The sequence below is a fragment of the Parus major genome, chromosome 3 (assembly GCF_001522545.3).
Source record: "Parus major isolate Abel chromosome 3, Parus_major1.1, whole genome shotgun sequence".
Lineage (NCBI taxonomy): Eukaryota > Metazoa > Chordata > Aves > Passeriformes > Paridae > Parus > Parus major.
The window spans coordinates 65,699,945-65,725,125 of record NC_031770.1 but is presented as its reverse complement, the minus strand read 5'-3'; positions in this window follow the sequence as shown (position 1 = coordinate 65,725,125).

The window sequence follows — 25,181 nt, the reverse complement described above, 5'->3', positions numbered from 1 at the left end:
CATTAATTTAGGCTTCACTTCAGCTAGCTGATTAAATACATAAAACAAATGAATATTGCCCTTGATTTCAATTAGATCATTCAATTTAAACCTAGGCAAATGCTAATCTTTTCTGAACTAGGGCCATTGCTGTTCCATAATAAAATATGCTACTTCATTTGAAGGGACAAAAATGCACAGAGAAGGCTGTCTGCTCTAACGAAGGAGAAAAGACATGCTCAAATCCAGCACTGATCTCTTGTGTTTATTCTCTGTAGGCTGCAAACACAACCTGAGCTGCAAAAATGGCAAAATCAAAGGTAGCGTTTGTGGGGTAAGACACTGTCATCTGATTTTCAGCTCCTTCCTTGGGACCTGAGACAAAATCACATTGGCCAGAATAAAAAACAAATAGTCACTCTGGATGTGTCATCCACCTGCGGATGAAAAGTACTTGATTTGGCATTTGCCAGCATTCTCAGCTGTGGACCACTCACAGCTGCCAAAGGCTTACAGTGGGATGTTGAATATTCTGCTATTCTGAATTTCAACAGCACATTTCAAACTGACCAACCAAAGCTAGGAGCCTCCAGATTTCAGTGAGCTCTTCTTGGTCTCAATACTCATTTGTCTAAATTGAAAGTCTAACATTTGGTTAGTTTGTATGGTTGCCATGAAAATAGATTAATCAGTGCTTTTGGAATACATGTTGTACTGCTGAGTACCACAGAAATGCCTGCTGATACATTTTTTTTAAAACTAATTGTCATAATTCGCTTCACATATGTTCTTGGAGCTCTTAACAGTCCTTTCTGACCCTTTCATATTCAACCATTTGTCTTGTAAAGTCATCTGCAGAAATCATCTTGCTAACAGACTCCATAATAAGGTTAATTTCTCCCAAAGAGAAACTGTATGTTTCTGATGAGAAACAGAAGAGTACATTTAAACAATAATTAAATCCACTTTTTAATGGAATGCTCTTTGCAACACCAACTTAATCTGTGCCTAAAGATCAGGCTTCTCAGAGCCATGTACAGTGTGGATCTGAACTCCTCTCAAAGTGGAAACTCCATAATTTCTCTGAGCAACCAGCTCCAGTGTTTATTGACTGTCCTTACAATTAAAAAAATAAATTATTTATTTAAAGGGAATTTTGTATTTCCTTATGTGCCTATTATTTCCATTCCTTTCACTGGATACCACCAAGAATACCCTGACTCAATCCTTTTTACTTTCTCTGATGTGGATTTATAAACCTCTCTCAGATGTCTGTGTGTTTCATCCCCAGGCTCAGTGGTCCCACCTGTCACAGCCTCTCCTTGTACGAGATGATCCAATGCCTAAGCATCCTTGTGGGCCTTTGCTGGGCTCACTCCAGCTTGTCCATGACTCTCTTGCACTGGAAGTCCAGGACTGAGCACAGCAGTCAAGGTGTTTGTCATCAGTGCTGAGTAGAGAGGATCACCTCTCCTGATGTGCTAACAGTGCTTTTCCTAAGGCAGCCCAGGGTGGTGTTGACCTTCCAAATATGTTTGGAATGGAGTATATGGCACGGGAAAGAAAGAGGGCAGGTTAAAACAGATGCTGATTTGCTGTGCTTGTACAAGGGAGACATCACCCCCAGAGATGTCATCATTCTAATCTTGGCTGCTAAGACTTCACCACCAAACCTCAAGCTGTTATATCTTCTCTGACATTTGGTGCTTATTGCATCCACTTACAGACCTTGTCTTGAGAATACAACAAGCACATGCATGAAATGTGAGAAGCAAGTGTTCAAAATATCTCTCTGATGGAACTTTTGTGTCTCCCTTCTTAGGAAAGTGTCCAATAAATTATTCTGAGTCACTCTTATCCTGCTTTGTTTAAACTGTTCATGCACATGGAGTGTTATATGTTCATTGGTCTGGAAACCAAGTAAAGGCCAAAAATTAGACAGATTGTATCTCATTCATTTCCATAGTTACCAGCTGAGTATCTTACTTAGACAGAAAAACTTTTAAAAGTGATATTGAAAAGATGCTCCTCCTCCAAACCTCCGTTCTTTAACAGTCCACTAACATTTAGTGTACAATATTTTCCAACAAGTATCCTCAGAGGATGTAGTTGAATGCTGAATGTCAACATTGGCATGATTCTCCAGTGCTCTGACCTTTCTAAGTAAAGGTTCTTAGCTACAGTTCATTACTTCATTGTATGAATCAAGTTCTTTAGATGAGATATTTAGACTATGAATCCCCACTTGAATATATGTATGAAATGTGCCTCAGTGGATGTAGGAAAGATTTGAATTTGACTAAATTGTAGACTTAGGCATTAAAAGTATCAGTTGCACACTTCCTATGACACTTAGTGCTTCAAATTAACGCTTTTAGGATAGGAGCAAAGGACAGAAGGAACATAAATATTCTTCTTTTTTTATTATTATTTTGTGTCTAGTAAGGATAAAAATAAAATTCACTGTGTGAATAAATTCTGAATCTAGTTCTGTGTTTCCTATGGGAGAAGATCACAGTATAGTTATATATGTTAATTATTCTGAATCCAAATATTTATATAACCGTAGAGGGTAGCAAGAGGGATTTCACTGGGACTACAACAAAGGCTAGATTCTTTGTTGTGTTAGTTGCTAGTTTCACATCAGAAAAGTTTATCCTATAATTCTTTTCAATAAATAAGGGGGGAAGAGCACTCTGATAAAATTTCATTAGAAATTACTGAGAAAGTATGATTGGAATAGGGAACAAAAAGACTCTAAGATTATTCAGTGCCCTTCATCTGCCCTTAAGATACCAACGCAGAAAAATACAAGTCTTCTAAAGACAGTGCTAAATCTATCGACTGATAGATGAGACTTCTTCTCATGTAGAAGTCTCAGATCCTGGGTGACATTTCAAATGGCACAAGATATCCACATTTGGGGAACTGGGTTGTGCATAAGACCTGAGTTTCAGTAAGAGAGTAAGATGTCTATATTAGATGTGCATTTATTTAGAATCACATTATAGTATATGGAAACTACAGAAATGCTCATTTAACCAAAATTTTCTTCTGATAAACATTGAAGCGATTAGGGATGTAGACTCAATGAACCTGATTGATTAAACTTCCATTTGGCTGCAGGGTCAAACTCCCGTTTTGACTCCCACATGAGGGGAGCCCTTGGATTGCTGAAAGTAAATTTTCAGTAGTCTGGATTGCATCATGAATTTCAAATGAAAGTGATAACTTTCAACAATCTTCATCAAAGCACTTTTCTAGAACAGAGATCATTGCAATCCTGAGCAGAATAAAGAGCCTGAAGAGTTGCATAGAAGAGGCCTCCAGAACTGCAAATTGGGTTTTAGGGGACTAGGAAGTGGCTATACTGCTTGGAGTACATCTCAATTTGATACACAAAGGACTAAAAAGCTCCAAACTAAAAGACAGCCATTGGCATAAAACAGGGGTTTTAACCTCATTTCCTCTTCTCCACTAGTAATATTTCTTTCAATGCATGCATTTTGGGAAAGGAAAAGGATGTAAATAGTCCTATCCTGTTTCTACTTATTCAGGATGCTAGATTAAAAGTGCAGTAATCCTTCCCTAGCTAATTGCAATTACCTGTACACTCAATACAGGAGGAACTTTCTTAATATCCTGGAATTTCCTGTGCTAATTGTCTGAGGTACAGCACACCACAATGAAAAAAAAATAAATTAACTGAAAAGTTCTCAACCTAAGATAACGCTATAGAAAGAAAAGAAAAGAAAAATCTTTATATTTTAATAATTTCCTCCAAATTCCTACAACTCCAGATTTTGGAAGCTTTTGGAAGTATTTTATACCTATTAGTTGAAGAGCAATAAATTTACACACTAGATTTATGACAATTTAGCAGTTTGTGGTTGATATAGCTCTGCATTTTCATCTTCCAGCTCTTTGATTATTTGAAAATAGTGTTGAAATGAGTATCTACGATGAATGATGTTTTTTTCCAAAGACAGAATTGCCACATGATTGAAATAAATCAGATTCAGCATCACCAAACTGAAATTTGTTATGGAAAAGCAACTATATTTTAACTAATCCCTGCCATTGCTAAGTTCTGTAGTTTAAATCACCCAGAAACAGAATGAATCATTACTAAAGTTTACTTTAAAGAATAAGTAACAAAAAGTAAAATTAATAGAGTACACTAACTATAATAATAGAAAAATCAATATTCGGAAGCAGTAGGAACATAGGATCATACTCTTAGAACTTTATTCTGAATTAGGCAAAGAGTCTCTCAGCTGTTCAGTCTTTACAACACACAAAGCCATTAATAATGCACTCTACAGGAAGGAGTAACCCATCCTCCCTTTCCTCTAAACTGGAGAGACATGCTTTTTATGGATGGACCATTCAATGGATAAGGAATTGGCTGCATGGTTGCACTCAGGGTTGCAGTGAACGGCTTGATGTCCAGATGGTGACCAGCAACAAGTGGAATTCCACATGCTTTAGAAATGGGACCAGTGCTGTTTAATGTCTTTGTCAATGACATGGACAGTGGGATTGAGTCAACCCTCACCAAGTTTGCAAATGACACCAACCTGACATGCTGGAGGTAGGGGATGTCCTCCAGAGAGACCTTGACAGGCTTGATAAGTAGAACTGTGAACTGTGTGAACCATCTGAAGTTAAACAAGGCCAAGTGCAAGGTCCTGCACCTCGGTCAGGGTAATTCCAAGCTCAGATACAGGCTGGACAGTGAATGGATTGAGAGTAACTCTGAAGAGAAGGACTTTGGGCTGTTGGTGGTCGAGAAGCTGGACATAACCCAGCAATGTGCACTCAGATACCAGAAAGCCAACTGCATCCTGGGCTGCATCCAAAGCAGTGTGCCCAGCAGGGTGAGGAAGAGGATTCTGGCCCTCTACTCAGCTCTGGTGAGACTCCACCGACCCCACCTGGTACTGTGTCGACCTCTGGGGCCTTCAACATAATAAGAACATTAACATGTTAAAGCAAGTCAGGAGAAGGACTTGCTGAGAAACTTGGTTCACACTGAAGAAGGATCCAAAAAGGCATTTAGTATCCTTCAAGTACTTAAAAGGGGTCTGCTGGAGAGCTGGAGAGGACTTTTCACCAAATTGTACTTAGGAAAAAGGAGAATGCCCCTAAACTGCAAGAGGGTAGATTTAGACCAGATGTTAGGATGTCTCTACTGGTAGTGTGCTGAGGCACTGTGACAGGTTGCCCAGAGAAGCTGCGGATACCCCATTCCTGGCAGTGCTCAAGGCCAGGTTGGATGGGGCTTTGAGCAACCTGGTCTAGTGAAAGGTGCCCCTTGCCTGTGCAGGAGGCTTGGAACAAGATCATCTTTAAAGACACTTCCAATGCACACTGTTCTCTGATTCTATGATTATCTCTGGCAAAACAGAATGAAGAATGTATTTAGCTGGAAGAACATACTTTCTCCCCACCGTATTCCATCCTCTTTATTGGTTTTCATAGAGCTGTTCAAGAGCTGCCTTTAACTGAAAAAAACCACGTTTTTAAATGTTAAGCTAGGATTTCAGCATGCCTTACACCCACTGCCTGCTCTGAAAACATGCTTCTACTTGCTAAAAGCAAGGAAAATTTGCAATAGGTATGTTTTTCAGTAACAATAAAAATAGCTTTCAGGTTTTTAACATTAAGTTTTTTGAATCTTTTATATCATCTGGTTGAGTCCTTGCTTGGAATAAAAAAAAAAAAAAAAAAAGAAGGTAACAACATTTGGGGCTCTTTAGTCAAAAATATTAGGCTCTGGTCTTTTTAACATCTCTTATCACTGAGCAAAGGATTTCAAGCAGAGTTCAGCCAGGTGTGTTTGACAAAAGACAAGATTTCTAGAGATCACTGATTGTTCATAACATATCTAAAGTCTAAATAGTATAATTTAAAGGAATTTACTTACAGCTATTTCCTATAGATTCTCAGTCCTGAATTTCCTTTATTTTTCCTCTATATCATCACTGAGACCTCAGGAGTGCATTATTCTACCCACCACAGGAACTGAGAAACAGGTGGGTGTTAATATGCATTGAAGGTGTGTACCTCTAGTTGGCTTTTTTTTCACTTCTTGTGCATACATGTTGTATCCAAATGCAACATAAAATTTGAGTTAAAGTATTCATATTAGAATAATAATTAAACATTATTTTTCACGTGTGTAAAAATGACAGCCTTTCAAGGCTTGATCTCTGTACTGAAATTATGTATGTAAGCTCTTTTAATCATCTCCCAGCCTTGAATATACAATGGAGATAGGAGAGGTCAGAGCCATCGAAAAACACTCCACACCCTGATTCCTGCATGCATACAATTATTTTGACAGCATATTTTGACCAGTGTAATACAGTTAGAGCAGAAAGAATAATCAAAGATATGATCTCTATGCACAAAAATGGTAAAAGAAGTCATAAATAAGAAAATTTGTCTTGAACCTTGTTCTTTTTTTTAATACATACCACCTAATTTTTAGCACTCCAGAGGCTGGAAGACATTTTCCTTCTTATAAAGAAAAAAATCAAGCAGTATTTTTTATAAATGCACAGATTTTAAACTTTTGGAAAACACTACAACATTGCAACGTGGTAATGGAAAATGAGATCCAACATTCATCAGAATAGTAAACATTCAATTTTTTATTTTGTTGGATCTGAAAGGTGAATAGAAATGCCAAAAAAATGGATGTTGATCAGATTTCAAAGTTATAAGGATTGGATTTATGTAGCTTTTAAAGGAAAATATGATGATTTGGGAAGGCTGAAATTGTATTTCTTCTAATCAACGTGCCTAATAAATATGTTAAAAATTGTGCAAGGTAAAAGAATAAATTAAAGAGTGGTATTTCAGCCTTTTTATATCAGTTAAAGACTATTTGAAGAATGGTTTGGTTTGGTTTGGTTTGGTTTGGTTTGGTTTGGNTTGGATTGGATTGGATTGGATTGGATTGGATTGGATTGAATTGGATTGGATTGGATTTTTTAACCCCAACAAGTAAGGAAGTTTGGAATATTCTTCAAATCCCACGTAAATTTGTTCAGGGAATACTTTATTTTGCTGAGGGGGGTTGAAGAAGGAATTTTTCGTATGTTAATTGGTTCCATGTTTTGACAGGTTTTGAAAGTAGTTGTTTTTGTTTTTTTTTTTTGTTAAACTGGCAAGTTTAAATAACCTTTGTTGACATTTCCTTGGGAAGTGTAAGGAGATAATATTGTCTCCTGTAAATTTCATACAAAATACCTAACTTAGAGAGTATACTGACTTCTTTAGATTAATTCTTTTTGAAGTCTCAGGAAAACTAATTTATTACATTTTTTTCCCCTGCTCTTACCTACAAGTTCTCCTGTTTTTCAATTAACTCAGTTCTCACTGCTTCTTTATAATCATACCTATGACTGGTTTTCCCTCAGGAGTAATGGCAGCTGCTTTCTGTTGAATGTTAAATAGTGCAATTATATCTTCAAATACCATAAATGTCTACTTAACTCCCTAAATTGTCAATACTGTTTGTAAAGGATAAGTGAAAAGAAAAATATTTGCCCTCATGGTTTATTTAGAATGCAAGCTGCTACTGTTGGCTGCCTGCATGTATGTGGGTAGTGGCTGGCACAAAAATCTCATCAAATGCTAAGCAATTCTTGGTCCTTAATTTTAAAAATCAAAAATATTTCTGAGTGCACAAGGGATTATGAGTGATAACTTTCAAGTCTTAATTTTGGAAAATTGCAGTTTGATGCATAGGAAGAGAAAGTCAGAAATCTTTGATACCCTTTCACTATCAAAAGCTTGTATTTCAAAAAGAATTATGGTGTTTGTTTTTTTTAATTGCCAATCAAAAATAACATTTTTTTCATTAAAATATTTCTTCTAGAATTCCATCTGGATCTGTTCAATGTGGACATTTTTATTCTGTTTGAAATGGTCTATTTCAAATTATTCCATCAATTGTCATAAGATTTTTGTTTCTCCAAGTTCATGACAGAATTGTGATATACTACTGGAGAATACTGAAAGATATTTTAAGAGTATTTTAAAAGTTATGGGGAATATTTGCTGCATCCTGAAATGTTTCAAGTACAAAAGATTATAAACATTTAAATAGATTTTTCCATAGGAATAATGAAAGATATGCAAAAGCAACAGGAATTTAAAAATTCAGAATTAAAATAAAATGTGCTATCCTTACACTGAAAGAAGGCAACTAGAAAGAAACAAGAAGAGAAACTTGAGAGAGACATTCTGAAACTTTGGAATATATGTCAACCTAACATTTGCAAAAATATTCCCTCTTTTTAAGAGAAGTATTAAATTTGGCTTTTAGCAGGAATAACTTCTTAGACACAAGAAGAACTTTAATTAAATACTTAAAACTTGATGATTCTGTAAAGGTCAAATGGCTAATATTAAATGTATTGCAAAGTGATCCATGTCAAAAGTAATTTCTGAGAAGCTTGGGTGAGAACAGAAAGGTCCATTGCAAAATCAGTCACTGTTAAGAAAATGGGAAGAGCAGTGGTAAGTCACTGAAGGCATCAGCTCTTGGATCTCATGACAGCAATTAACATTCAAGCCATTTTTCATGCAGTAGAAAATATTTACAGGTTAAGAAATGCAGACAAAGGTATTTCTTAAAATAAAGAATTAGTGGATTAATATGGATCACGTATATCTTTATTTATTCATCTCATCTATAATGTAAAATTCATTCTCAGCAGAAATTTCATTCCATTTTGCCATCAACACTCATCCTACAGGTTTTTACTGCAATGGAAGTGTCGTCCTTTTTCACTATGAACTTTTTGTTGTGCCAGGATCTAAACTTATGGGTTTTCTGTGGACTTATCTAGGATAAATTTAATAAGACTTCACCTTATTTATCAGTCAAAATTGTAATGAAAAAAAACTGTAGTATAGATCTGTAGGGAAAACAATTCTAAAGTTAGAATAGTAAACAAAATCTTGGAGGAACTTGGATTTCATCTTTCTATTTCTCTTGGAGAATACTGTTTCAGTACAAGTTTCCCCACTTGCTATTTTACTTTCCAAAACATGGTTTATTTTTTTTTACAATAAATTATTTCTATTTGATATTAAACATAAATCAAAGAGCTGTGAAGGATATTTACACAGTGTATATCTGGTGGTTTTAATCCTGAAATGTTCCAAATGCTTTTTTAGCTGTGCATAAAAGCAGAGATGAATGTGTCTTAAAATTAAATTATGACTATGGTTTATTAATAATTTAACACAAAAATTTTCTACTACATAAATTAAAAGTTTAAAAGATTTTTTTTTAAAATGAACTAAAAAAAACATTTTCCTTTCTTCAAATGATTTTTAAAAAAATGTGTATTCATTTTGAAATGTTTTTACATTGTCACATTCTGTGAACATTTCACATTTGATTAGCATTTTACAACTGATTCTGCACAAAATATCTGAATGATTAAACATAAAAGATTTGTTTCTGATGCCCGTGGGACAAGAAATAGTTGTACAGCAGAAGCATTCACACAGTACCTTTGGAAACAAAAACTTGTATTATACAGGTTTCTATATTTTTGAAGAATATAATAGATAAATTGATGACCTTGTTGCCTCTACCTGCACAGCAAGTGAAGTTGGTTATAATCTCTTTCTTGTGGTACTTTTTGGGTGGCGGTGTTTTTCTGGTTTTTCTTTTGTTACTTGGGAAGTGTCTCTTTTGCTCATAACAGAAGAGTTTAATATTATTTCAGTCAGATGAGTACTGACATTATTACAATTTCCACAATTTTCTGGAAATTATTTACCTATTTGCAATATAATCCATAATATATAAAGCCACAAAGATAATAAAACCAAGGGTTTCTTAAGTACTGATTTGCCAGCACAGGAAAATGGGTTTGTTCATTTCTTAATTAAAATTAACTTTATCCTCAGAGTTGATGACACAAGATGCAATGTGATTGAATGAATGCAATGTCTGTATTTGTTACAGATTTTATTTTTTAAGAGATGAATAAGCAGCTCAAGCAAGCATTTTACTGAACTAATTTATGACCTTGCAGAGCTAATTAAGGATGGAATGATACAATGATCCAATCAAGGACATGATTAAGAGTGATTCAATAAATCAATATGTGAAATTATCAAATCATCAAATGAATATAACAAGTAATCAACTAAAATTAGAAGGTTAACATGAAGAATTTGAGAAAATCACATTTAGTCTTGGATATCAACCGAGTTTTTCAGGAAATCAGAGCATTGACCTAGTTTCTGAAGTTCCTAGACTTTTACCAGCAAATTTATCTATCTTAGTTTCACTCAGAAAAGTAGTCAGCTTTTTTGGAGTCTTTTGGAAATTCCACTTAGTAAGTTTAGTAAGTTGTCAATGTTTTGTTTTTATTTTTCCCTTTTGTGAAACAACATTGTAAAACAGATTCCAAATTTACATGTAGAGATAAATAAACAATGTTCAACATGAGATTTTCTATTAAGTTGTTGTTTTTGTAATCCGATGGAAGAATTAACAAAAGACCAGAAGGAAGAAAAGTTGGTATTTGTATCTAGAAACACTTTTTGTTGGAGTGGTCACTCCTACCTTAGAAGTATAAATGCACTATTGGAACAATATGGGTGAAAATGTCTTACGTCGAAAATCCTCACAGAATTCAAGACCAGAAATCTCTTAACAACTTCTGTTTCCATGGAATGAAGAAGTACATGAAGTTTACAAGAAAGGAAACTTGCCATAATCAGCAGAAGATTGAGGGGGCAGGAGACATTAAAACCTTCATATCTTTGTGGAGATGATCTATCCAGAAACTAGGCAAAATATGTCTCCAGTGTTTGTTAATTTAGGCAATATAACATGAGCAATTTTTCTTTCTGGATTGTCCTAATCTTTATCTTACCCTTTCTTTGCTTTAGAAATCTTAATCCATTGAGATCCATTTAAATATAAGTATTGATCTCATGCTTTCACAGCAAGAATTCTCTTAAGACTTACACAAGAGTGCAAAGTATCGTCATTAGTGACCTTTAATTTGAAATCTGCTGATATTATTATATTCACAAACATTCATCTTGAATAGAAGAACCTGGATCTAGAGATATAACAGAAGTCTAGCTGAACCAGAAGGGATGAGACTGACAGTGAGAGCAAATTTTGTAATTGTGTGAATAGATGGTCATAATCCATATAGTTGCCAAACCACATTATTTTCTTTGTGCTCACCTCACCATTCATTACATTTGTTTAAATAGTTGGGTATTTACATGAGAAAAATTAGAGATGTGTATAAATTCAGAATTCATCTTAATAATTACAAAGCATTTCAAAGATTATATTTTCTGATGAGTAATTAAATCAACAAAGATTTTCTTGCCAAGTAATACTGGGAATTTAATTTCCTGTAATTTAAAATCCTCAGAGTAAGACCAGAAGAGTACCGTAGCAGTTTCCCAAGTTAAGAAAATTTTACATTTGACCAAAGGCCCAAAGTTCTAATCTTTAGCTATGACCAGGAGCAAATGCTTAATGAGGAGTACAAATCTCAGGAAGTATGCAGTTATTTACATATCAGTGGTTTTGTGTTGCAGAGGAAATATCTTTGGTTCAATTCCTTTCTGAAGGTAAATTTAAGCATCTATGATTGTCTGTAGTGCAGAATTTCACAGTTAAGCCAAATGTAGATGTGTAAATTTAGTGCTGAACAATAAGAACATTCATTATTTCCCTAGTTCTTCTTCACTTCCTCAAAAGATTTTCTGTTTTGATGAGCTCTTCTTGTATTGTCCACCATCTTTACCAGACTGAAGATCTTCAGTCTGGTCCATCTTCCTTCATGTGAATGCTCTTCCATAGTTTAAAACATCCTTATCCCCCACCTACAAAAAGGCAAAATCTTGAAATTGATTATTTTTGTTGTTTGGTTGGTTTTCTTTACTATTAGAAAATATTCTGTTGCTAGTGCATCCCATCAATGCTAAAGCAAGCTGTATAAAATTGACACTGTGCATTCTAATCATTGCAGACAGAGATTTGAGACTTAGGTCAGGAAGGAGACTGAGACTAGAAGTAAGGGGGAAAAGATGGGTATTCATTTATGAGGGGACAGCCTGACATCCATGTCTAAGCTACAGTGTCAACAGAAAATCAGAAAGGAAAAAAATACAAATATTTTTAATGTCTTTGTCATTTATTTACTGGATGAAGTCCAGGGAAAAAACAGGTAGACCCTAAATAGACATAATATATTTTTTAAGGAAATGCCTTTAGAAATACACAGGCAGACTTAAAAGCAAACAAGTGCAACTCTAAATCTTAATTTTGAGTCCACAGAGTGGATTGAAAAAGATTCCAATAAAATGAAACTGGTAGAAATTAGATTTCTTTTTGATTACATCTGGATACAAATTTGGTTTAAATTAGATTTGTGCTGCAAAACAAACCTTGAAAGGGGACTGATATATGTGTAGTTTTCAAGTTCACATTGAAGGTCCATTTTTTTGGCAGTTGAGGTGGTGATTTAGTGAAGTACTTAATTACGTGCCAAATTATATGGGGTTTATCTCTATCTTGCTAAAGAAATGAAGCTCAAACTCTTCTAATATATTTATACATCTAAAGTGAAGAAATTCAGTGGACTTTTTTTTGAGAGGGCTGAAGATGAAGAATATGCATTTAAATTACCTGCAAGTAGTGTAGGATGACTAATTAAATATGACTGAAATGTGTATGCATTTTTCATAGTTTTAATAAGTGAAATTTCTTGTGAAAGAGGATGAGAAATGGGAGTATAGCAAGCAATTCTTTACAGTGCTTAGTTAGTATAGCTGAGCTTCGCTATTCCAACAAACAGAACTGTATTTCATATTTTAATATTATTTAGAAGTATCTTATATTTTCTTTTTTAATGAAAAAAATGCACAAAGTTCCATTATCAAAAAAGGGAAGAACTTTAATCTCTTAGTAGAAGTTTTTAGTTTAAGAATTTCAAACGTATCAGTTGATTTATGAAAAATAGGTATTGGCCTGTGTTATGCACTATACTGATGGCATGTTATAGATGTATGATTACACATAGTATTCTGATATGTATGATGGTAATGTCACTTACTTCTCTGATCTATCTTAAAAAATCATTTTAATTCTGTAGCTCTTGTTATACTCATATCTTGACCATATGAAGCTTCATTAGCATTAGTGTTAATAGGCTTCAGCACATTTTCTGTGAAATCTTTTCTACACCTCATAAACAGATTATAGGTTGCTAATAACACTTAAAGAGTATTTCAAAGAACAAAAAGCAAAATACCTTTGAAATAAATAGGTCACCACTGCATCTCCATTACTAGTGAAAGTGAAGAAGAATCACACATAAAAGTACGCAGAGATGACATGCAAATATTGATTCTGGAGCTGCAGAATGTACTCAGTATTGTTTTATTTTATTTTGAATCAATGAACTCTTATAAGTTAAAATTACTTCTTTCATATTAAACAAAGAATTAATGAAAAACAGAAGCATGAGGAGGGGAAAAAATCCATGACCACTTCTATAGACACTTTATTTTCAAAACTACTTTTAATAGCAAGCTTTTTTCATCAATTTGAATCAGTAGTAAAAGTTAAAGATCAGTTAGCATATTTAAAATTTTAAACATTTAAACATTGCATTTAAACAAGTGATACATAAATATTAAAAAAAACCAAACCCTAAAATAAATCCTTTCTCATGAAAGTTTTAAAATTATTAATATTTTAGTAGAACTTCATACATATACTTGCACATGCACACATAAATATACATACACCTATGTAGGTCTTCAGGGTTTTGAGCAGCCTTGAATCCAGCCTTGTTGATTCATAAGGTGAAAGCAAAGTTTATTATCTTACATATTAGAAGTGTTCAAAAAGGGAAAATCTTAATTTTTTTTTCTCATCTAGAAGAATTCATGAAAGTATTCACCAGTTCTAGTGAATTGGCTAAATAAACTTATTTCATATTCAGAACTATTTTCACAAGGAAAGAGAGGTTGAATTCAATTATCAATTTCTTGAAAAGCAAATTAATCAGACTATAGGAAATATTCATTCATGAAGACACTAACCAGTGCAATCAAATTTCTTTTTAGAAGTGATTTCAAAAACCTAAGAAGAAGAGAGTGGATTGTGATTTTTGTGCTTATAGGCAAAAAATTTAAATTACCCTGAATGCTTATGGAAATATATGCCATGCTCTGAATTCACAGAAGTTCTTCTTTACAGAAATAACTAAATATTTTGCCAGATATTAAAATGTGACCACAATCTTATTTAAAACTTCTTTACATTTTCATGTATTCCCTCACTGTAAAGAAATAGTTAAAAAAAAAGCCACATTTGGTTCTGTTAAGAACATTTGATTTCTGCTGTTATGGCTGTGGTTTCTGACATATTCATGCAATTCAAGAATCCAGATGATGGATTTGTGGAATGTCAGCTTTCCTTGCAAAGCATTCAAAACTGCAACACTGACTGCAGGACAAAAGAATGCTATTTGGCAGAAATGCATCATTCATGGAAATGATCATGCTGTAAGTCCTGTTCAATACCTTACAGCCTATTAAACACAAGAAAGAGAAGCAAGTTTGCTTAGGATACGATGACAGATTGTGAACATGAATAATAGTAATGCATTCCTGTAGTCTTAGACTGCCAATATTAACATGAAAAATTATCAATCATTAATCCATAAAAGAATGCTGAGTTTCCAGGTCTCAGTTATTATTGAATTTCTGTACTTGAAGGAATAGGGGATATAATGAAACAGGTTTAATGATTGAGTTTAGTGGAGCATCTTACTGGGTTGTTATACCAAAAGGCTTCCTTCATCACCAATAAACCTGAAGATTTAAAAGAGGTGTTTCATACTAGATCACAAATCCTTAAGATCCTAAAGATACCAGAAGGTCTCAATATAATGTACCTCCAGGAATCATCTGATTATGGTAATGCAACCATACTTTTTTTTTTTTGTCCTGGAATAAAATAAATCATCTTTGTACATCTAAAGTTTCTGAGCTGAAGAACTGTTCATTATGAAGTATCATTAATCATATATGGCAAATGACACAAAAGAAACCACTATTCATTTAGGATCCTTTCTCTAAATCCACTAAAAACCCTTCTTGGATTCACCTTAATTCCAACAGGATTTGGGTAATTTCTTCTGTTGAGGAGAAAGCAGAGAAGTAAAAGTGTGAAATTAATGACCTGAATGATATATTCTACAAGATGAATAAAGCTTCAATGGTGTAAGCAGGGAGACAGACTGATATGCTGAAAATGCCATTATTTATTAAAGCTGACATATCTGTTCCATTGCTCGCATCTTTCTTGTTTCTCTTCTAGAGCCAACAGGGGGAGTGGAGGGGTGTTGCAACTTCTGTGTGTCTTGGGGTTGCATTTCATTCTTCCCTGACAGTCCAAAAAATATCTCTGGCACTGAACTGCTAGAAGTCAGATGATTCTTTTCTAACTTTATTGTCTGCCCACTACAACATGCTGAAATACAGCTGTCCTGGAAATACATAAATACATATATTCATTTACATATAATGATAGTAGATGCACAAAAATATTTCCTGTCTTAGCAAAAGAACTATATATATATATTTGTAACAATGAGCACATGGAGAGTCTCACTGGCTGTCACAATGTCATACTTCTAGTGGGAGAAATTTTAGCCCTCTTTATGACTCCCTTTCCATTCCCTTTACAATAGTTCATGTGGTACATTGCATTTTAGCAGTTTTTTTCAAAAACAAAGAAACAAACAAAACCCCTCATATATTTAATTATGAAAATAAAGAGGAAAATAAATTATAACTACGAAATTATTTAAATTAAAAATGGTAAAAGGCCTGTTTTCCAGCAGCTCTGTGATAAAGGGAGTCTAAATACAGTATCTGAATTTCTTCTTTAACTGGAAATTTCAAAATAGATCTCAAATTGTTGATGTTTTTCTTACATTCTCCTCCTCCCAGCTTCATCTCTGGGAAGTTCATACCAGGAACCTGGATAAATATTTTCAACAGGATCTTACTGAAAACATACAGACTAATTTATTTCACAGTGAATATGAAAAAAAATATGGGGATTGTTTTTTAAGTTTTAATTTGAACTGGCTTTCATATTAATGCTAATGTGATCTTTCTTGATTTCTGCTGACTAACATTCTTTTTTAACAGTAGCATTACCTTTGGAGATTTGATTGGAGCAGTTCCTTGTTTGAATAAGATAATAGTCAGAATTGTTTTCTGTTTCACCAAAACATGTCAAAGAAAATGATAATGTATTTCTTAGAATGCAACAATATAACAAAGAAGTGACAAGCAATGTCTTTAAAGCGTCTTCAAGGTTGAAAGCATATTAGAGTAATAGCCATTAGTCTGCATGTATGTGCCTTGCTAGGAGTTCTGCAGCACAGTATTATATTTGATTACTCAACTAAAAACAGTCATCCATTAAACCCCCAGAGAGTTACAGCTCCCTCAGCATGCCTGAGGCCACACCACCTAGAGTGTCCCCATTATTTTAAGTGTTATAGAAGGAACACTAGGATGCACAGTAACACCCTAAGGTCACTCTTTGTCATTTCAATAAAAGTTATGTAGGAAATGTATCCTCTTTCCAGTGTTACTGCAGTCAGCAGCACAGTAACATGAGGGAGGAGTCTGGCATGAATATTCAAGGTATTAATGGGTTAAGCATCAGTAGGACTAGAAAAAAGGCTATGGAGAAAAAAAAGTGTGCTTGTCAGAACAAGGTATTTTCATTTCTCTGGAAGCATGAGGGGATTTCCCTACTTCCTTCCACTAAAAAATGCAGAATTACAAATGATTACCTGGTGGTTTGTTTGTATTACTAGTCCTACTACCTAATATTTTCATTGTACTAGAACTCAGATTTTCTAGTAAGTTTTGAATGTTGTTCATGTGGTTAAGAGGGACAAATTTTGGCTTTTCCTTTGTTTGGAAAAATTTATAATGAAAAACCACTTGCAATATGTAGAGAAAACACTGAGTCAAATATACATACAAAATGTGCTTTTAAATCTTTAGAATATCCAGTAAACATAACTTTATTTCATAACTAACTTTCTCAGGTTTTTTATGTTCCCCTCCTAGCAGAGAAATGTCTTAAAGAAAGCATTAATAAGCTGGAAAAGAGTGTACTCTAATATAATGCTACACACAGTACAGTCAGAAGCTGTGGAAACCATTTTTTAATCAAAAAGAAAGTCACAATCTTGGCTAAAAAATTACTTTTGTGTAATAGAACAAACCCATCCTGAGATTTTTTTTAAAAAAAACATACATAACTTGTGGAAATACATATGCAAAACTACCATCTGAAATTTCAATATTTTCCTACATTTTTAATTTATTTGCTTTATTTATTGGTGTTCTACTTTTGACTATCCTCTTAAAATTTTCTGGAAGCAGATATAACTGTGGCCAAAACTCCTGGTTAGAATAAGACCTCCATCCATTGGCATAAGTTACAAATGTGGCTCTGCATCATCACAACAGTGATGGAATTTGAGAGCTTAAAAATGCTGGGTCCTCAGATATGTTGTGATCTATAATAGAAATCAATGACTGATAGTGATAATTCACCATTTTTCCCAAACTGCATTATATATTCTTTGTATTATTTATATTAACAAAACCATACAAAAAAAGGAAATTGCACAAACACATCTCTAGGGAAACTGAACCAGCTATCATGATGATGTTAAAATAGTTGTTTAAACCTATGGGTATAAATTTAATCTTCGTTATACCACTTTATCTATGTAACAGGAAGTACTGAAAGGCTTAATTAATTCTTGATTGTAAAACACTTAAGGAGCCTTTGAAAAATTGACATGCAAGTTCAAAACATCATTTTTTACTGTGATGACTCACATGGCTCTTAATATTCTACTTGATAAAAGAACTATTCATCTTTCTGCTTAATATTTTTGAGACTGTTTTTTCCTTCCCCTGTATTAGGTTCAAATTCAAATGGTAAGCTTTCTTGGGCAATTCAGGGCAGCTGGACATAAAAGCCTGTATGCATGCTGTCTTTCCACTCAACCATGTAATGCAACACTTTGCTATCTCCATTAAAAGACTTACTTTGTACCATATCATGCATTTCATAATATTTCCATCTAAATGCAGATTTTTCTGTTCCATGTGTAGCATCTAGTCAGGTTTTCCATAAAAATACCAGCGGGACAGAACATTGAAATTCATTTTGCATATTAAAGAAATCTCTCCTAGATTCCTTTTATTTGTTTTATCAACTCAAGCAATAAACAAGAAAATTAGAGTTTCAGCGATGATGGAGAAAACGTTTATGATTTTATCAGACATGATTTCTTTTTTCCTTGCTTAGACAATTTCCCGACTTTTAAGAGCAGGTAATTTTAAAATGTTGCACTGATGAATGGCATAAGTCCATCTATATCTTTAAACCCAAGTGCAGTACATTTGGTATACATTGCCCAATGAGAACTCCACTTTGAGTAGCAGATATATTGAATGCTTTTGTTACCAACATTTACAACACATAAAATATCTGTCCCATAGGAATTAGTTTCCTTGAAAGCATTATTGCAAATTTCATAATCTCTCTGGTGTACACAGGTATAAAAAAAGAAAAAAAAAAAGCAGCAAACTACAGAAATAGAATGAGATAGCAGACTTGTCATTGCAAACACACTTTTCCAATCCTAAAAAGAGAGCCCAGTCAAAACCCTCATTTTCAAGCTGCATAAATACAGATGAGCACAATTTATATTGTAATAAATTGTTTATTGGAAATTTTTATATTGCACATTAGTCAAAAACTGAAAAGTAATGCAATTAAAAAAAAAAAAAAAACACTTTAGAGAATGGTTACTATGACCTCCCATAAGAATGTGCTTATATATAAATAATATTACAATTTTAAAAAATAGAGAATATATTTGACTTTTACATATTGATTTTCACTGTTTTCTGATATCTTGTAAACATAAAATTTGTGGTTTAGAATCTTTTATTATGATTTGTTTAAAAAATATGACACTGAATGTGTGTCTATGGTTGATTGCTTTATTTTTATGGAGTCCTCCTAAACCACTCAAAATTTTGCCAGATCAACAATACATCACCATCTTAGTGCAGCTGTAGCTCAGCCTTGCACAGATACGTGTGATGAATTCCAGGAAGCCTCCAAGTTTTCCTTTTATTATCTCAGCACAGCTGCCGGGATGCCTCATAGTGATGGAAGAATCTGCGCTTTGGTTGCTGCTGACCTCCTCCTTGCAAGACCCATGTTTTGATTTTATCTTGGGACAGAATGAGAAGTGCTTTTCCACCTTGAACCACCAAAGCAGGGAGCACGTGGACAGGTAACCCAGAGTGCTTTCAGCCCTGGAGATCTTGGTAAGGGAAGGCTGGTTTGGCCCCCTGCCATCACCAGTCTTTGCTTCTCGTCTCCAGCAAACGCGGCTCCAGAGGCTCTCAGCTCACTTGCTGGATCTCACCTGCCTCTGCCCCTGCCCCTGCCCCTTCATTTTCTGAATTCTTCCTGGTAAAGTTCATAAGATCTTGCTCCTAGTAGGAGAGCTTTCCTTCCCCAGTTTTTCAGACTATACAGCCCAAAAGGTGCTATTCAGCTAAGTAAAATCTTTCAGCATAGTCATGGCCAGACTGAATTCCCAGCCATGAAAAAGTCAAGGAAGTTGTTTGTTGCTTTTACAGTGTTTGGTGTAATTTCCAAGAACTGTATATTAATTAATAATTACATACATGCAAATAAGCAGAAATAGCACTTTTCCAAGATCTAGCAGTATTTTGCCAGACTTAAGTGAATTAATCTTACAGTTCACTGGCTGTACAGTATTTATCTCTCCATAACTGTACTGATATGTGTGGTGTTTTATCTTGGGGAGAATATTATTTACATGCCTTAATCTTCATCTTGGTTTGCTAAAATATTCTTATTCAAATTTGCCATGAATTCAAAGTAATATGCAATTATGTGTAATAGAGGGAAAGAGCAACTTCTGGATCAGAGCACATTTAGGTTGCAAAGCTATCATCTAAAATATCAAAATAAATATTAACTTCATTAGCATTTGCAAATACTTCAAGGTTGCTCTAAAAATCATCAGAAAAAAAAATGAATACAATTAAGACTAGAATTATTGTGCTTTTGTTCAAACACAAAGGAGAAAAAAATATCTCTACATTTTACAAGAGTCTTGTGTTCAAATGTTATTGTGGAGTCACAGTTGTTTGAAATTCAATTGGTCAGGACACAGAGTGTTTGTCTTGGCAGCAGGAATCCTTGGTGGGTAGAGGACATAATGTTTTCAGACAAACTGGAGTGAATTTTGTGAAGGGCCCCCAAACTGGTTGGGACTGGAGTAGTTGTTCTCTCAAGGAGATGCTGAGGGATGGGGCTGGCTTAGCCTGGGGACTGATGACTTCCAGAGGTATTGCTGGCAGTGGCAGGTACATGAAATGTTCTGGCTGAAATATTTCATAGACTTCTTTGGTTTATGAACAAAGGTTACCCCTAAGGAGTTAATTCTTTCCTGCCATTTCCTCAAATCATTTGTCTCTGAAAATAATGAAGGACTTTTAATCTGGAAAAATTTATTAAAGAGGAAGCATGAAGAAAAGGAATAAATTCAACACTTGACTGTAAAGGAGCTACTGTATACATTTGACTCAATTGCTGCAATTTCTGAGGACAATCTGGCTGCATGACTACAGGCAACATCAAGTAACAGGAGGGGCTCATTGACTGCGCTAGACATTGGAGTACTTACATGATGTGCAGCCTCTCCTCTCCTTATTTCCATAGAAAAAGAGTTTCACTTTTTGCTAACAACACTTTCAGGGCAAATGGCTTGTGCTGCTCCCCCAGGAAGACCTGCTCACAGTGCCATGCACGCTGCAGCCCTGAGAAATGCACACTGCCTTGAGAAGAGGACCTGTTCCTCAATTCACAGCAGCCATTTCAGTGAGACAGGAATTTTTAGGTGGGAAGGCAGGTGATTCAGTAAGAATGACTCTGGGGGAGCTGCAGATCTGTGGCATAATATATCTTGGGGTATAATGGCTTTCCATTATTCCCTTCAATTATTTTTGTTTTAATGGTCAATTATGTGCAAAAAGAAGAAACAAAAGAAGAACAAAGATTTTCTGAAATCCATTCTTTACTTTCTCAAGTTTCCCAAATTAAAAATTAATTAACTTCTTCACACTTCTTGTTGTTTGGGTCTTCCTCCTCTCCCCTGCCCCTCACTGTTCTCTCTTTAGAAAAAAAAAAAACAACAAAACAACAATGAAAAAAAAAGTTGTGTTTGTGCTTACATTTTATGAAGCTATTTTTCTATGTGTATTCATATACATACTATACAGCTCATCATTGTCTGTAATGATAACCAATAGTTTCTTTTTCTATTTTTTTTCCTATTTTAATGTCAAAGAAACTCTTTCCTGTACAGAAGAGTACAGAACATTCTTATCTTCTGTATACAGTTTTGGCTTTCTTCACTAGTATCAAGAGTTATTTTAAATTTAAGCACAGCATTAAAACACATTATTTTCAGTTGTAATATTAATTCACACTCCAATATTTTCTTCAAATAAATCTTTGGGCTGTTGTTTAAATTGACAACTACAAAAGTGATTGACAATCTTCACTATTCTACAGGCTTCATTCTTACTTTGACAGGAGTCTTACACGAGACTGCCACATGCATCAGTATGTTCACCACACCATCTTATCCTGGTGCTATCACTTGCTTGTTTATTATTTACATTTTATCAAAGGTGTCTCGTCACATCTCTTCTGATTTCCCTTTAAAATGGGGTATTTTGTTCTGCTAACTATAGTGGTGATGTGGAATTAAAGTAAATTTACAAATTCAGCATTTACAGTGAAGACAGGATGCTTTCTAACAAAATCTATCAAAATCTATCTTTAACCATTCTACTGGTGTTGAATGGTTAAAGACTTTGCATTGCTACTGACTGATTGCATTACTGGACAGTACAATTTTTTTAAAAAATGCAGCATCCCTGTGTTTGGGTTTTTTTTCTGCAACCTGATTAAATTTTCCTTATCTTACCAAAATTTTTGTTCATAAGAGAAAAAAAAGAAGCTCTGGACTATTTTCAAGCATTATTTCATTCTGTGACACAAAGATTAAGGTTAATTCATGTACTTAAGATTAAAACATGATAAAAATCTGTGTTTTACTTAATGGGTAATATATTTTGACCAAAATAAGATCCAGGAATAGCAATGAAAGGCATATATGTTGTATTATTGTGCTTGTTTCAATACAGATGAAAACTGTAATGAAAGATACTGATATTTACAGCTTTTTAACAATTTCATTTATCTCTGCGCTTCTTTAACTCCTGATCAGCCATATTATTTATATTTTGATAGCATCACTGAAAAATAAGGTCATCAAACAGATAATGACTGAATGGCTAATCACCTTCATATGCCTTGCCTTTCTCTGACAATCTCAGGTGGATATTTTCATTTTCAGAGACACACACCCCTTTTTCTTTTAAAAAAATGAACATGTTCCTTTCCTTTGCTTAAAATAATTCTATTAACAATTTTATTACGATAGTTTGGGGCATTTGTGTTTTGGATAAAAGGCTTGCCATCTGTTGTTTGGAAGAGATGCATCTGCATCTTTCTTTGTTTCTTCTGATGAGCAAAGTGGGAAAGAAGAAAACAAAGAAAGGTCGTTTCCAAGACGAGTTGTTTAAATGGCCCTTGAATAAAATCTCTGACTTTTAAGAATCCCAGTGTGTTTGGATTTACGTTGTTCTAAAGTGCAAGTGCTCACACGTATGTCCTGTCTCATCTGCCAAGTGATTTCCACCAGTTAAAGGTTGAACTGCCTGTTCCCAGGCACTGTGTTATGTGCTGATCCACAGGCAGAGCTCTGGCCCACTTTCTCATTCAGTTCCTGCAAGCACTGAACTTCAATTGCAGCACATTGAGGTGATTTTCACATGGATGCAAGGAAAGTATTAGTAAGGGCTCTATACAACAGAGGCTTAACCATGCAGAGACATACTTTTGCTCCTTTTTTCTCAGCACCAGACTGGACCAAAGCAACATGGTAATCAACATCCTTGCTTCAAAAAAAGGATTTAAGAGCTGCACTGAGGTAGCAAAAGGACTGACTGAGAGTAAGATGCCTAAGAAGGCAGCTGGAGTCTCTTGTATGTACTAAGAGGCTGTAGCAGGTTGGCTGAAGAAAATAGGGTAACTGTGAATGGAGTGCTTAGGAAGAGACTGCAGAAGGAAACACAGAATCTGAGGTGAAAACAGTGTTTGTGCCAATATAAAGAATTTGAAGCTGGAATCATTATTATAGTGGTAATCATTTTAAAACTAATTTTTAAAATAGGTTAAATGCATTTACATTCTGAGGTAAACATATCCATTTCTGGCCCTTATTTAAACTTGGAAACTGGTATTGTAATCTCATAAGTAATTAGCTAATGGCAAAAGCTCTGGATATTCTATGTCAGGTAATGGTTCATGGAGATATCAGCAATTTGATAATTTTTTTTATTCATCTTTGTCAAAAATATAAAAAATACAAAAGATCTGTTTCTCTCCCTTCTTTTTTTCTTTTCTTTAACATACTCAAGTTACAGTACATGAGGATTTTAAATACTAAAAAGTAAGAATTTAAAAGTTAGGAAACAGTTTATGATTTACTCTTCACTGCTTCATCATGAAACAGGATCTTGTGGAAAATCTCAGACAGAGGTTGTCTATTTGGCCTTTTTTAAATCACTTTGATATTACTTTGCTCTACTGAACTCCATTCCACAAAGGATATTTTCAGTTATGAGGCCGTAAATTCCCAAAAATTATTTAAATTGTTGGTTTGTTTTGATTTCCCCCAGCACAATCTCTGCCTTTTCTGGGTTCACTTTTCTTCATTCAAGCACTTCTAGTCTTCATCCAGGAGCTGCTCGTGGCCAATGTTCGACCCCCTCTTGCTCTGTCTGGTGAAGATACACATGATGAGAACCGTGTCGCTGCACTAAATTGACAGTAATTCTACCATTTTTAGGATCCATTTGTAGATGTTGAATGGATTCAAAAAAAGAAATTATAATTGTGAAGTCAGGAGACAAACTTGACATTTTCTGTCACCTTATTAAAGCTCCGTTCACCCAGAGAGATGTTAGACCATTTTGACACATGCATTATGCAGCCTTGCCATTTCCTTCAGTAATCTCTCATGGTCACTGTCAGCATCAAATGTTGCATAGAGGTCAACAAAGACAAGAAGTGATATTTATCCATCACTGCTGTTAGTATCTTGAGATCTGGGTTCTGGTTTGCATCCAGATTGTGTTGAGGTGTGGACACTTGTTACAGCCTGGTTGTTTCTTCCCCCAGTAGTCTGTCATTACTATAAGAACACCACAGAAAACATCAGTAATGTTCTGTCCCTCGTGCTGGGGCTGCTGCCACTGAGACTCTGGTTTCTTTCTATTCATTAGCTTCAGGTTGAGAGGCATGGCAGAGCTCTGTCCTATGCCTGTGAAAAGAGAGGAGGGACTTCAGTGAGAAGCAGAAATCTCTGAATCAAAAAATGGCCAGTCATAAAACACTACTTCATGGCATCTCAGGGATGTAGTAAAATGAAAATCTGTCCACTGGGCAGGAGATCAATACACAAAAAATATGGCTTTGATTTGTGAGCTGCGTCATTAGCTGTAGATATAGCACCACAATGAATCCAGCTTCAGTGTTATAAGAAAAGCTCTATGAGAGGAACATTTCTAATAAAGGTTTTCACTTCAGAGTATCATAGAAATGATGGCCAGTAAAAAGATTCAGCCAAAATTTTAGATCCAGCAATTTTAATTCTCTTTCTGAAATTTTACTCAGGAAATTGTGCCATCAGTGCAAAGAAACAAGATTTCCTTTCTCTTTAGAAAAAGACAATGGAAATGGAAAAGAAGATACATAAATGTATCAGCTAAAAAAATATCCTTAATAGAGCACTTTAAAGTAAAATATAAGCAAAATTTTAAAGTTTTTTAAATGTAGCTATTAATCATATGTGTCAAGGAAAAGGCAGTTTAGGAAAATGCTCCAT